Here is a 13,495-nt window from a genome sequence, read left to right as displayed (position 1 = left end):
TAAAGATAGGAGGTATGCAAACGAAACCCCTAAGGGCGATGACAGATGCTCTTTGCTCGAAAGAGCAAACTTTATACATTAACTATTAACATTAACTATATTGCCCTGGTAATGGCGTCAAATTTATGTTAATGCATCAATATGTCATCTATTTTGATTTTTTTGTAATTAAGATTCGTTTTGTTGTATAAAAAGCCGTTTACTTTTCATTTCGTCGAGGAAAATGTTTTCGTTTTAAAAACGGATAAATCTTGCGGATTGTGAAAACGGGAGCACCAATTTATGTGATTTCAAAAGAAAGTCGGAAAATTTTTGTGAAAGTGAAAACCGGAGCTTTCCTGAATAATATTGTTGCATGTCACATGTTCCAACAGCAGAAAAAAAGGAAGAGTTGGTCAACAAAATGGCTATTAAAACGAGAATTAAAGTGCAAGTACATACAAAAATTTAGATTTTTCTAAAAATTACTGAAAATAATTGTATTGGAAGAGAGAGGGAAGAATTCAAACGTACGGGGAATTCCTTACAAGTTCACACGATAGGCAGAAAAGGCTTTAAATATTTGTAGAATATTTCAAAACGCAACAAAAACGCAAACATAGCTCAACTTTGTGCCACGACTAGGGCCCCATGACTCTCCTATGTAAAAAAAACTGAGTTTTAATCAAAACTCAATAACTCAAGTCTAGTGTACATAGGGCATAAAACTGCTTTTTATTTTACCCAAATTTATTGCAATTTTATTTAAATTTTTTGCTAAGGGATTTTGCGGAAGGTGTTCGGTCAAACTCCTTTAAGGAACAAGTATTCAAATGACCCTCGTAAAATAGAGAGCCTACGCTCACTTTTTGTATTTACTCTCACCATAATTGTACAAAATTCACCACTGCATTCTCTCTCTTATGCCCAGTACTCAAGAACTAAGATTTGTAATAAATAGTTATTCCCTAATACTCAACTGGATCGATCGACTTTTCTCTTTCTTGTATAGACTTTGATTCGTTTGCAGAAAAAACTAACACACCCCCATCCGTGAATTAACATTAATGCGGAAAACGCTCCGTGTACAAACATTTTGGCGCCCAACGTGGGGCACGTGTGTTATGTTAATTCTTCTGTGAACAATTAAACTAATCGCAATCTACAAAGGCAACAATTACAACATTCGCTCGTCTCGCAGCTGCAATCGAAAGTTCCGAAAACCGTATCAGAATTGTTCGTCTAGATCGCGGGATCGTTGTCCTCGCCTTGCTCTCGCCGTTCTCGCTTAATTTTATCATTCGCTTGTCACCCACAACGCATTCAACGGCGCTTGCATTCTCGGTTCGTTCGCTTTGCAGCTACCTGCTTTGGTCCATCGATCAACGCATTCTTTCTATTGGAATTCCACCGCTTCACTTTCGTTTTGCTTTCGTTGCCGCTGCTGGAACTTTTGCTTTTGCTTTCACCGTTGGATTTGTGCTCTAGCTGCTGGTGCTTGCTGCGTTTTTTGTTGTTGTTATTTTTGGAAGCTCTAGTTCTGTGTCAGCGTAATTACACTACACAACAAAATGACGACGCTCGAAGACTTAAAACGCCAACGGAGCAATATAAAACGAAATATAACTCGGATCAAATCTGTGGTAGATGCTAAATCGGAAACCCCGATATGCAATGATGAGCTTCGCTATCGGTTGAACATCTTAGAAACGTATTTCAAGAATGTTTTAAATGTCCAAGCTAATATTGAAGACCTTAGTCCGAATGATGAAGGACGGGCAGATTTGGAGGATACATACATAGCAATCAAGCTAGCCATAAAGGAAAAAATGGGAGGAGATCTGAACGCCAGCATTGTTGCGCCGGACTACCACCCACCGCCAGTGAAGTCATCGTTACCAAGGTTGTCGCTACCCACTTTCGACGGAACATATGCAAACTATAAGAATTTCATTCACTCGTTCGAGCAAATTGTTGTGCGTGAGTCTGGATTGTCTAATATAGAAAAGTTTAATTATTTGCTGACCTGCCTCACGGGGCCGGCATTAGATACAATTCAGGCATTCCAGGTTACAAGCGAAAACTATCCGAAGGCCCTAGCAAAACTCAAAAGCCGTTTTGATAATCCTACTCTTATATTTTTAGAAGGTATTGAGGCATTGTTTGCACTACAACCTGTGGAAAGGTCAAACAGTCAGCAGCTTCACAGCCTAGTGGATAAGGCATCCGCTTTATTAAGCTCGCTGGAGTCCATCGGCAAACCTGAGAACATTGTTCACGCTATGGTTATATATATTATAATGGAAAAGTGTGATCAGCAAACTCGGAACAAGTGGAAGGAATCGCAGGACTACAAAACTCTGCCAACCTGGCTAGCATGCACACAGCTTTTGGAACGCCACTGTCAGTTTCTCCATTCGTCTGGAAACTCGGCTGCTACTTCGTCACAACGAAAGGCTGAATCCAATAAGTCAAATCGTCATTCTAATCACCAAATAAACTCGTCGTTTGCTATCACTAATCCGTCTTGTACACTTTGTTCTAGTTCTGGCCATAAGATCTCTAATTGCGCTCAGTTCAAGGCTATGAACAGCAATCAACGGTACGACAATGCAAAACGCCTCGGTCTCTGCATCAATTGTCTTGGAAATGGTCATAGAGTGGCGCAATGTTCATCGACTCATCGTTGCCGATCCTGTAATTGGAATCATCATTCATCTTTGCATCACTCTCAGCCGCAACAGCCACACCAATCATCAGCAGGACAATCTTCAACTACTGAACCGGTACTCCAACCAGCGCAATCCTCCTGGCAAACGGCTCATCAAGCTGCTTCACACTCTCATATGGAGATCGCAGCAGATGATCAAATTTTGTTGGCAACAGCTATGGTTTTGGTAAAGGATGCCACAGGTGAATACAAACTCGGTAGAGCGCTGCTTGATTCATGTTCTCAGGTTAATTTTGTAACCGAAACCTTTGAACAAAAGCATCGCCTTCGTCGTGAAAAACACCACATTGGAATTCGCAGTATAGGAGACTCCCTTACTAGTTTGAAGGCTCGTACGACTACCTCTATTAAGTCACGTACTTCCGGCTATCAGCTCACTCTCCAGTTTGGAATCACATCCCATATTGCCTACCAGCCAGATAGTGAGATCGACATATCGAATTGGAACCTACCAGCTAACACTCCATTGGCTGACGAGTCGTTCTATAGGACTAAACGTATTGATTTGTTACTGGGGACCGAAGCCTTCTATGGAGCTCTAGCTGTTGGCCAGATTCGCATTGGTCCAAATCTTCCCACTTTGCAGAAGACTCTTTTTGGTTGGGTTGTTGCTGGGAGGTACCAGCGGCAATATAACAGACAGCCACCATTGTGCTTGGCGACTGTAGAAGAGTCGATCGACAAGAATTTGCAGCAATTATGGAAAGTGGACTCATTTGTCGATCCAAGCGCTAGAATGCTCCCAAATCATCGTCGCTGTGAGGACCATTTCAGGGACACAACACATCAGGATGCCAGTGGGCGGATTGTCGTTCGCTTGCCATTTCAAGAAGATCCAAGTTGTCTTGGAAGTTCCTTCGATACAGCTCGAACTCGATTTTTTGCCATTGAGAGACGTCTCGGTCGTCTACCGGAAATTCGCTCGCAGTATATCTCGTTCATGCAGGAATATGAAAGTCTCGGTCATATGTCCCTCGTACTGAATCCCAACTTGGAAGAACCGCATTATTATATACCCCACCATTTCGTTCTGAAACCAAGCAGTACCTCGACGAAGCTCAGAGTTGTCTTTGACGCCTCTTGCCGTACAACATCTCAAAGGTCACTTAACGATCTACTTTTAGTCGGCCCTACCATTCAGGATGAGTTGTACTTGCAATTGCTGCGGTTCCGCATGCATAGGTTTGGCATCACAGCCGACGTCACAAAAATGTACAGGCAGGTACTTGTGAGTAAGAAGGATAGAAAATTCCAGTACATTTTGTGGCGAGCATCTCCAAATACGGATCTTCAAACCTACCAACTCAATACAGTGACATATGGGACTGCGTCTGCTCCATTTCTCGCAACTTGTAGATTGCATTACTTGGCTGAGGATTGTAAGGATGCATGGCCATTAGGGGCTGCTGCTGTTAAAACTGCATTTTATGTTGATGACCTTTTGTGTGGGGCTGATGATATAGATACACTCTTCAAACTAAAAACTGAAATCACATCAACTCTCGCTCGTGGTCAGTTTCCATTATGCAAGTGGCATTCAAATCATCCAGGCGTGATGGAAGACGAATCTACCAAGGAATTAAACATTTCAGAAAACTCAGTCAGCAGCACACTCGGCGTAACTTGGCATCAACGAAGTGATGCATTTAGTTTCACATTTAATCCAAAGGAAGTCTATCCCACTACCACAAAACGAACAGTTTTCTCTACTGCGTCGTCGCTATTCGATCCAATCGGTCTGCTATCACCGTTAGTCATTGTCTCTAAGATCATTCTTCAGGAGTTGTGGCTTTTGAAACTCGACTGGGACGAGTCTGTCCCCCAGAATTTAAGCCACGCATGGAGCAAGTGTTTGGAATCGCTGAATTCACTGTCTTCACTAGCGGTACCTCGTTTTTGTTTGCAGCCTGATACTAGGAGCATTCAAACACATGGATTTTGCGACGCATCGATTCGGGCATACGGCTGCTGTGTTTATGTGCGCACGGAGAATTCGCTTGGACAGGTCACAGTGAAATTGTTCACTTCTAAGTCTAGAGTAGCACCAGTGAAGAAACAGTCTCTTCCGAAGCTTGAACTATGCGGCGCACATCTACTTTCTCAGTTGTATAACAAAGTCAAGGCCATATTCAGTAAACACACTATCACATCTTATTTTTGGAGCGACTCACAGCTCGTATTGCATTGGCTGCAACAACACTCAGTCACCTTATCGACCTTTGTTGGAAATCGAGTGTCCGATATTCAGGATTTAACGTCTGATGGAAAATGGCGCTATGTGCCAACACATCAAAACCCTGCTGATATTCTGTCGCGAGGCTGTAACGTGAGCGAGTTGATTAAGTCTCCATGGTTTTCGGGTCCTACGTTTCTAGTCTAAGATTCACTAAACTGGCCCGCCACTGGTGGAAAACTTGATATTGACATGGACGTGGTTAACTCGGAGAATCGGAAAAGTTTGTTTGCTGCCGTACACGAGACAAATAATATCCTCAACATCGTCGATAATATCAGCTCGTATACTCACAGTCTGCGTCTCATTGCTTGGATGATTAGGTTTTAAGGAGATGTCGGAAGCAATCGACGTTTACCACAACCTCACCGACGCCAGATGAACTTCGTGTTGCTTCACATTGCCTTATTTGGAACATTCAACAAACTCATTTTGTAGAGGACATCCGTTTACTTCAGAAGCAAAAACCATTAAAAAGCAGCTTAAAGTTTCTTACTCCCTTTTTAGAAGTCGTGAACGGATTCGAACTTATCAAGGTTGGTGGACGTTTGGAATACTCAGACCTACAAGACGGTCAAAAACATCCGTTGCTGCTGCCTAGTCAGTCCAAATTTGTATGGAACTATATTCGCCATTTGCATCTTCGGAACTATCACGCTGGACCTAAAGCCCTAGTCGCTCTCATTCGTTTGGAGTATTGGATCGTTAACGCCAGAGACTTGGCACGTAGAATTGTTCGCTCCTGTGTACACTGCGTTCGCTACAGACCGAAGCTGCTACAACAACTCATGGGCTCATTACCGCCTACGCGACTCGCTCCGGCTCGACCCTTTGAACGCTGTGGAGTTGACTTTTGTGGACCCATCAACACATATCTACGCATTCGAGGAAAGGGACCTACAAAAGCATACATAGCCGTGTTCGTTTGCCTACTCACCAAGGCCGTTCACATCGAAGTAGTCTCTGATTTGTCAACAAAGGCGTTCTTAAACGCATTGAAACGGATGGGAGGTCGTCGCAAGCTGCCGACAGACATCTTCTGCGATAATGCCACTAACTTTGTAGGGGCATCGAATCAACTGCAGGAACTAAAAAAGTTTATGTTTTTAAAGCAGACCCAAGATGAAATCTATAAATTTTGCGCATCTGACTTTATTAATTTCCATTTTATTCCCCCAGGGCACCTCATTTCGGAGGCCTTTGGGAAGCGGCAGTCAAGAGTGCAAAGGGGCTGTTAAATCGTACGCTGGCCAACACCAGGTTCACCTTTGAAGAGTTGAGCACTGTCGTCGTCGAGATAGAATCGATCCTCAACTCGCGCCCGCTATCGCCGCTTTCGTCAGACCCAAATGACTATAGCACTCTCACGGCTGGTCATCTCTTGGTTGGCGAATCATTGCGATCACTACCTGAAAGGTCCCTCGAGAATATCAAGCTGTCAAGTATGGACCGCTACGATGCGATTACGGCCGTCAAGCAACGGTCTTGGAAGCAATGGTCTGCTGACTATGTCAACGAATTGCGATCGCGCACGAAGTGGACAGCACCCTCAACGAACCTCACCGAGGGCACGTTGGTCATCATCCATGAGGACAACCTGCCACCGCTACGCTGGAAACTAGGCCGAGTGCAGTCTACTGTGCTTGGGAAGGATGGACTTGTACGGGTGGTGCACCTCCGCACTGCAAATGGAACATGTTGCAGGCCAATACACAAGTTGGAAATTCTTCCGGTTTTTTGAAAGCAGTCCTTTCAACGGGGCCGGGATGTTCGGTCAAACTCCTTTAAGGAACAAGTATTCAAATGACCCTCGTAAAATAGAGAGCCTACACTCACTTTTTGTATTTACTCTCACCATAATTGTACAAAATTCACCACTGCATTCTCTCTCTTATGCCCAGTACTCAAGCACTAAGATTTGTAATAAATAGTTATTCCCTAATACTCAACTGGATCGATCGACTTTTCTCTTTCTTGTATAGACTTTGATTCGTTTGCAGAAAAAACTAACACACCCCCATCCGTGAATTAACATTAATGCGGAAAACGCTCCGTGTACAAACAGAAGGGATATTAGTTTGGGTAATAAAAGTTAAAAATATACTATTAGCTGAAACTGGGACTATTCTAAAAATTTTTTAAAACAGTTTAATACGTACGAAATACTTTGTTGATTGGTTGCCATTCATATTAGTTGGGTTTCATTAAATCGGGATAAAATTATTTTGACTTATCCATGGTAATGCCCATATTCTTGAATATCAGTCAAACTGGTAGCACAGAGAATACGCAGAGATGGATGCGCGGAGAAGTGGCTGAACTATACTTTGAAAGCACAATTTGGGTAGACTTTGTGTTGGTGAACATAGTTTTGCTACAAATAATGATACAACTCTTTGACTGATAACACTGGGCTACCAACACTGATTTATCTTTTGTCTCCTGCTATCTCTGTCTAGAAGTCTAGATTGGACTTCAAGTCTAGTGGTATAAGCGGTGCGTAAAAGGTTTCGTGTACCTCTTAATGCAAAAACCTATCTTATTCCAAAGACTATACATTACCAAGATATTGTGTCAGGAGCAAATTCCATTTTAATTTTCGTTCGACGCTTCATGGTGCTTTAATTTTCCGTTATGCTATCCTTCGTTCAGCCCGGCCGGGCAGATTCCTACAACAAGTACACAGTCTTTGGCGAAGCGTAGTCGTCCCCTGTCTCGATGAAAAGGCCTCGCATGCCCTAGACATACAATGTGTGATAGTATTCTAGAGCATTCCGTTTGGAACCATTCACTTGTGCTAGGTGGATCGACGATATCTTGAAACCTGGCGAGCTGAACAGGCGAAGCCAATCTGGCAGCGTAGCGAAGTCAGAGACGAAGCATAGGTGAAAAGAGAATTGAAACCCCCGCGCGCGCTCTTTGTATGTTTTGCCCTATGCATTAGTGGAGCTCACCACACCACCCCAAATGATGCGCTAAATGCCGTTCTATGCCTCAGAGCTTTGACGTAGCAGGAAAGGAACAGTCAGAAATGGCAGCAACCGCAAAATCGTGGCTACAAAAGCGCACTTCGGCGTTCCAGGGAGTACACAGAAACCACTTTCAAAATAGTCATCTCTCATGGAAACGAATGGCTCCCACGCCCAGATGGCATCTTCACAGATGGATCGCAGCTGGAAAACAAGGTCGGAGGAAGAATCTACTCCGATTAGCTAAATATAAGCCCCTCCTTGGACTCACAGATCACTACAGCGTCTTCCAGGATGAAGTAATATGAATCAGGGATGATTTGCATCATCTATAGCAATAGTTACATCTTTTGTAACTTAAATGGAATATCCTGTTCTACACAGTGACAATTTGTTATGTAAATATTTTAATTTAAAATGTGTATGAAAAACATTTCTAATTGAAATATTTTTATTTAAATTTGGTATTTCCAAATTTTTTTCATTTTCTTTTTTGCTGGATTGGTTATTTCACCCACTATGAGACGGTAAACTTAACCCTAAAAAGTTTTAAGGTCCGCTTGATAGCTGCAGAGGTTTGTTAAAACTAGTTATAGGATTCTCAAGATCAAACAATTTTAAAAATGTTGGAGCTCGATCTCTGTAAAAAAAGTAGATTTGATGTAAAAAAAAGATGGATTTTTGTGACTAGTGTTGCCTTTCAACTGTTCCGGACGGAAATCTTAATTTTTGTATTTTCCTGAAATTTGAGGTATTGAGGTATTGACCAATACTTCTATGACCTTCAAATGTTCCAATAATGCTGAACTGAACTGTGAGATGACTAGATTGCATAGAAACAGCCGAGCTGCTATTTCCATTCGATTGTCACCATGATACAACAAAAATAAGGAAAACTCTTACTTCTCTCTATAAACAAAATCTTAACAATATAATAATACTCTCTGCAGGGATGTTAACTCAAGGCAACGTACCTAAAACTTGAACTTCAACTGACCGCTGAGAAGTGTAATTGTGCTTATTCCGAGCAATGCAAGTGTAGGTGCCCTGATCTGCACCGCGTTGCACGTTTTCAATAGTTAAGGTTCCGTTTTGCATACGCTGTCATATGTTTATGGGTAACCTAACGCCGTCTGCAAATATATAAAAAATAGGAGTATGTGAAAGTTTGTGTATTCACATATTTTACACATATGTAATGGACGTGTAAACAAAATTGTATGGATTTGTAAAATTTTACCTTTTTCAATGTTAACTGTGTCGATGGGATATCCAGCTATAGGACACTTGAGTGTAAAAACCTTACCAGCCACTGCCGACAGCTTTGACATATGACGTATGTACGGCATTCCTTTATAAATAAGTTTTAAATTTATATATTATTTGTTTTTAAATAGTAAAAGAAATCTTACCATAGATGTTAAGGCGAGCAGAGTGCGATGCCACTCCAGCTTTTGAGAGAGCTCTACATTCATAATCTCCTCCGTCTTCTGACTTTACTGCCGTTATATTTACGTGAGATATGACATCCCCAAACATGGTCACATATTGACCGATCATAAGTCTATCATTCTATAAAAAAGAGATGATACAAAACATTTTTATAATGTATGATTGTCTCTCACAATTCGACATTCAAAGCAATGACGCACAGTGAGGCGTCAGCAGAAAAGAGGTGGCAAAAGTAATTTTTTAAGTGAGCACAATGGATAATTTGAACGCATCTAATAGAGAATTTTCTAAAACTTCCGAAGATGGAAACTTTGAGAAAATTGGAGCTTAGCTTAGGAGATATAAGCATTCAAGATGGAAAATGTTTTCAGTGAGCATTAAATTACAGAATTTGTATGCACATACATACTGCATTATTCAGGTCGAATAAAAAGTAAAATATGCAAATATGTTTAAATTGTACAGTGTAAAACAATTGGCTTGTTGGAAAGACTCCTAAAGAAAATTTGACTTGAAAAACTATCTATTTTTGACTCACAAACATACTATTCCACGCTACCCTAAAGATTTGTATACCCGATACTCAAAATTAGTATAGGTGTATATTACATTTGTGGTAAAAGTGGATTTAAAAACTTTGAAATACACTTGTAACTGTGTGATATCACAGGAGTCAAAATACAACATTTCATTGCTCTAGCTCTTATAGTCTCTGAGAACTAGGTGTCAAACAGGACGGACGGACAGACGGACAGAAAGCCGTCGCTCTATCGACTTGACTATTGATGCTGATCAAGAATATATTTACACTATGGGGTCTGAAACGCTTCCTTCTGGGCGTTACATTACATTAAATTTCCATTTTCCCCACAAATCTAATATACCCCTATTCTATTTTTGACTATCGGGTATAGCCTATCTATTTTTTTTTTTTTTTTGTTTTAAATCATCTCAAGGATGATCGGAATTTTGATCGTAGCACTGTAGCCACATTGATCAGATACTGGTGATGTAGTTTGGCGAGTTTGACAGGTCGGTATATAAAAAAAAAAGAGAAAAATTACTTAACTGTTTTAGAAAATAAACTGAAATTACTTTATAACATGATGAAGAAAAAAGGGGTCAAAAGTTTAAGTCAGCAGTTTTGATGAAGATTGCGAGCTCTCTGAGATGTAGCGGCTCTTTTTATACCCGATACTCAAAATGAGTATTGGGGTATATTAGATTTGTGGTAAAAGTGGATGTGTGTAACGTCCAGAAGGAATCGTTTCCGACCCCATAAAGTATATATATTCTTGATCAGCATCAATAGCCGAGTCGATTGAGCCCTGTCTGTCTGTCCGTCCGTCCGTCTGTCCGTCTGTCCGTCCCCTTCAGCGCCTAGTGCTCAAAGACTATAAGAGCTAGAGCAACGATGTTTTGGATCCAGACTTCTGTGATATGTCACTGCTACAAAAATATTTCAAAACTTCGCCCCGCCCACTTCCGCCCCCACAAAGGACGAAAATCTGTGGCATCCACAATTTTAAAGATATGAGAAAACCAAAAACGTAGAATTGTAGAGAATGACCATATCTTTAAGACCATATCTTTATTATAGCCAGCATCAAGAAAACAATTTCATTTTTTCTCGCCCTGTCTCTCTCTAACACACACGTAGCATAGGCGGCTTTGCTTAGAGTAAAACATTAGCGCCTAGATCTCAGAGACTACAAAAGCTAGAGCAACCAAATTTGGTATCCACACTCCTAATATATCGGACCGAGACGAGTTTGTTTCAAAATTTCGCCACACCCCCTTCCGCCCCCGCAAAGGACGAAAATCTGGGGATATTCAAAAATCTCAGAGACTATTAAGGCTAGAGTAACCAAATTTGGTATCCGCACTCCTGTTAGATCTTACTATAAAACGTGTATCTCAAAATTTCGCCCCACCCCCTTCCGCCCACACAAAGGACGAAAATCTGTTGCATCCACAATATTGCACATTCGAGAAAACTAAAAACGCAGAATCATAGATAATGACCATATCTATCAGATTGCTGAATCTGGATCAGATCGGATCATTTTTATAGCCAAAAGGAACAAATCAATTTGCAGTGGCTACGCAGCGCCCGACGACACGCTCAGACTGATTTTCTGTCTCTCTCGCACGCACTCCTTGTCGTGTCGTTTAATATTAGCGGCGTCTGCCGGAGGAGAGCCATACTGACTTAGTATCGGGTATAACCGTAGAGTTGCGGTGTCCGCAGCAACTCACAACGTTCCCCCTCGTTTTTATTAATAATTGATGTAAATTGTTATAATATTTAAAGATTTTGAATTTTCTTCTGAGCCCGGCAAATCTTTGGCAATCGAAGATCAGGTGTTCGGCATATTCAGTTACATTGCACGTTTCGCAGATTGCTTTGATTCTGTGTAGGAAGACTTTGTCGTATGTGTGTCCCGTCATAAGTCTGTTAATGGTCTTGATGCTTTTAGCATTCCATTTAAGAGAAAAATGCCAGGGTTTACTGGGTATGTCTGGAAATATGTCTATAAGGCTGGATCCCTTCGTCCTACACTTCGTCCTGTAGTCCTCATTCCATTTGTATACTAAAAAGTTCCTAATTTCTCTTTGAGCCTCCTTGTAGCTGTATTTTATATTTATTGTAAACCCCTCACTTGTAGCAGCCTTTGCTGCTATGTCAGTCTTTTCGTTGATGGCCACACCCTTGTGACCAGTGACCCATAGAATGTCAAGTTTCTGAATGTCTGATTGGTTAATTATGTTGTGAATATCATTCACTAGGTACGAGTCTGTATTCTTATTTTTAATTAAATTAATAGCTACTAATCCATCACTTTAAATCAAAGCCTTTTTGTAATTATATTTAAGACATAGTTCGCAGGCCTTTTTAAGGCCTACGAGTTCGGCACCTACTGAGGATAATCTGTTTTCTATTTTGTACTTGTGGATATTTCCACTAGGCCATTCTACTATTCCTATGCCACTTGTACTTTCTGTAACTGAGGCATCTGTTGATAGAATGTTCCAGTCGTCCTTTCTGTACTTGTTCAGAATCTCATAAAATATAGTTTTTATTTCTTCATTCGAGTATTCTTCTTTACCCTTAGTTAAAAATTTATCTAATACATGGATTTTGTTACATGTGTTAACACTATCACAGTCTTGAGTGTTTACAAAGATGGAATTAAATTCTCTTAAAGTACGTGTGTAACTCGTATCCGCTTTTGAGCGTATTAGCTCGTCAAACATTGTTGGATTGAACCTTTTAATTTTAAGCAGTTCTTTGGCTGTACGCTATTTCGCCCTGAAAACAGGTGGCATTACACCAGCGAGGACAAAAATTTCGTGTTTGCTTGTGTCAGGTGGCACCCCAACACACCTTCTGAGTGATTTAGCTTGCGCTAATTCTATATCTTTACTTGCTCCAGATCCCATGTCTGAAAAACTTGTGATAGCATATTCTTGTTTTGTTCTAATAAAAGCTTTGAAGATGTTGGTACTTGTTTTAGGTTTTAGAACTGATTTGATAGTAGTCGCAAGCTGGAGGAGTCTGTTGCCTTTTTTTGTTTGTTCTTTAACCATTTTTACATGACTGACATTTGACATGTTTGCGCTAATCAGTCTGCCTAAGAAACGGATATCATTTCGATTTGGTATAGGCACATTTCCAACAGAAATATTTACCGCTCTGACCTGTCTTTTTCCTACATTCATTGCTGCAGATTTGCTTGGATTGAAGCTAAAACCGAGATCACCACATAGAAGGTTAAAGTCATTTAGTTTTTTATTAAGGTTTTCAACCGCTACAGTAAACTCTCTGTTGTGAGAGATTATAACGAAGTCATCTGCAAATTGCATCATATGAGTATTTCTATCACAGTTCTGATGTAGTCTTTTTGTGTATACATTAAAAAGGAGGGGCGACAGACAAGAGCCCTGTGGGATTCCTCCCTGAACTACCTGAACAGCTTCCCCTATTTTCAGTAGTCTCATAGAAATAAAACTGATGATCCAGTCAATGTATGTTTTACGAAAATGCTCATTCTCCATTAGTCTTTTTAAGAATTTCAGGTTGACACAATTGTAGGCATTGTTGAGGTCAACAAACACAAGAGTAACGTG

General features: G+C 40.8%; 1 pseudogene; it reads right to left on the bottom strand.

Annotated features, from left to right (window-relative positions):
* The window catches only part of LOC117188590, a 140,446-nt pseudogene that overhangs the window by 31,496 nt on the left and 95,455 nt on the right, over positions 1-13,495 (bottom strand).

This window comes from Drosophila miranda, chromosome 4 (assembly GCF_003369915.1).
Source record: "Drosophila miranda strain MSH22 chromosome 4, D.miranda_PacBio2.1, whole genome shotgun sequence".
In the NCBI taxonomy this organism is placed as follows: Eukaryota; Metazoa; Arthropoda; class Insecta; order Diptera; family Drosophilidae; genus Drosophila; species Drosophila miranda.
This window is presented reverse-complemented; position numbering and strand designations above follow the sequence as displayed.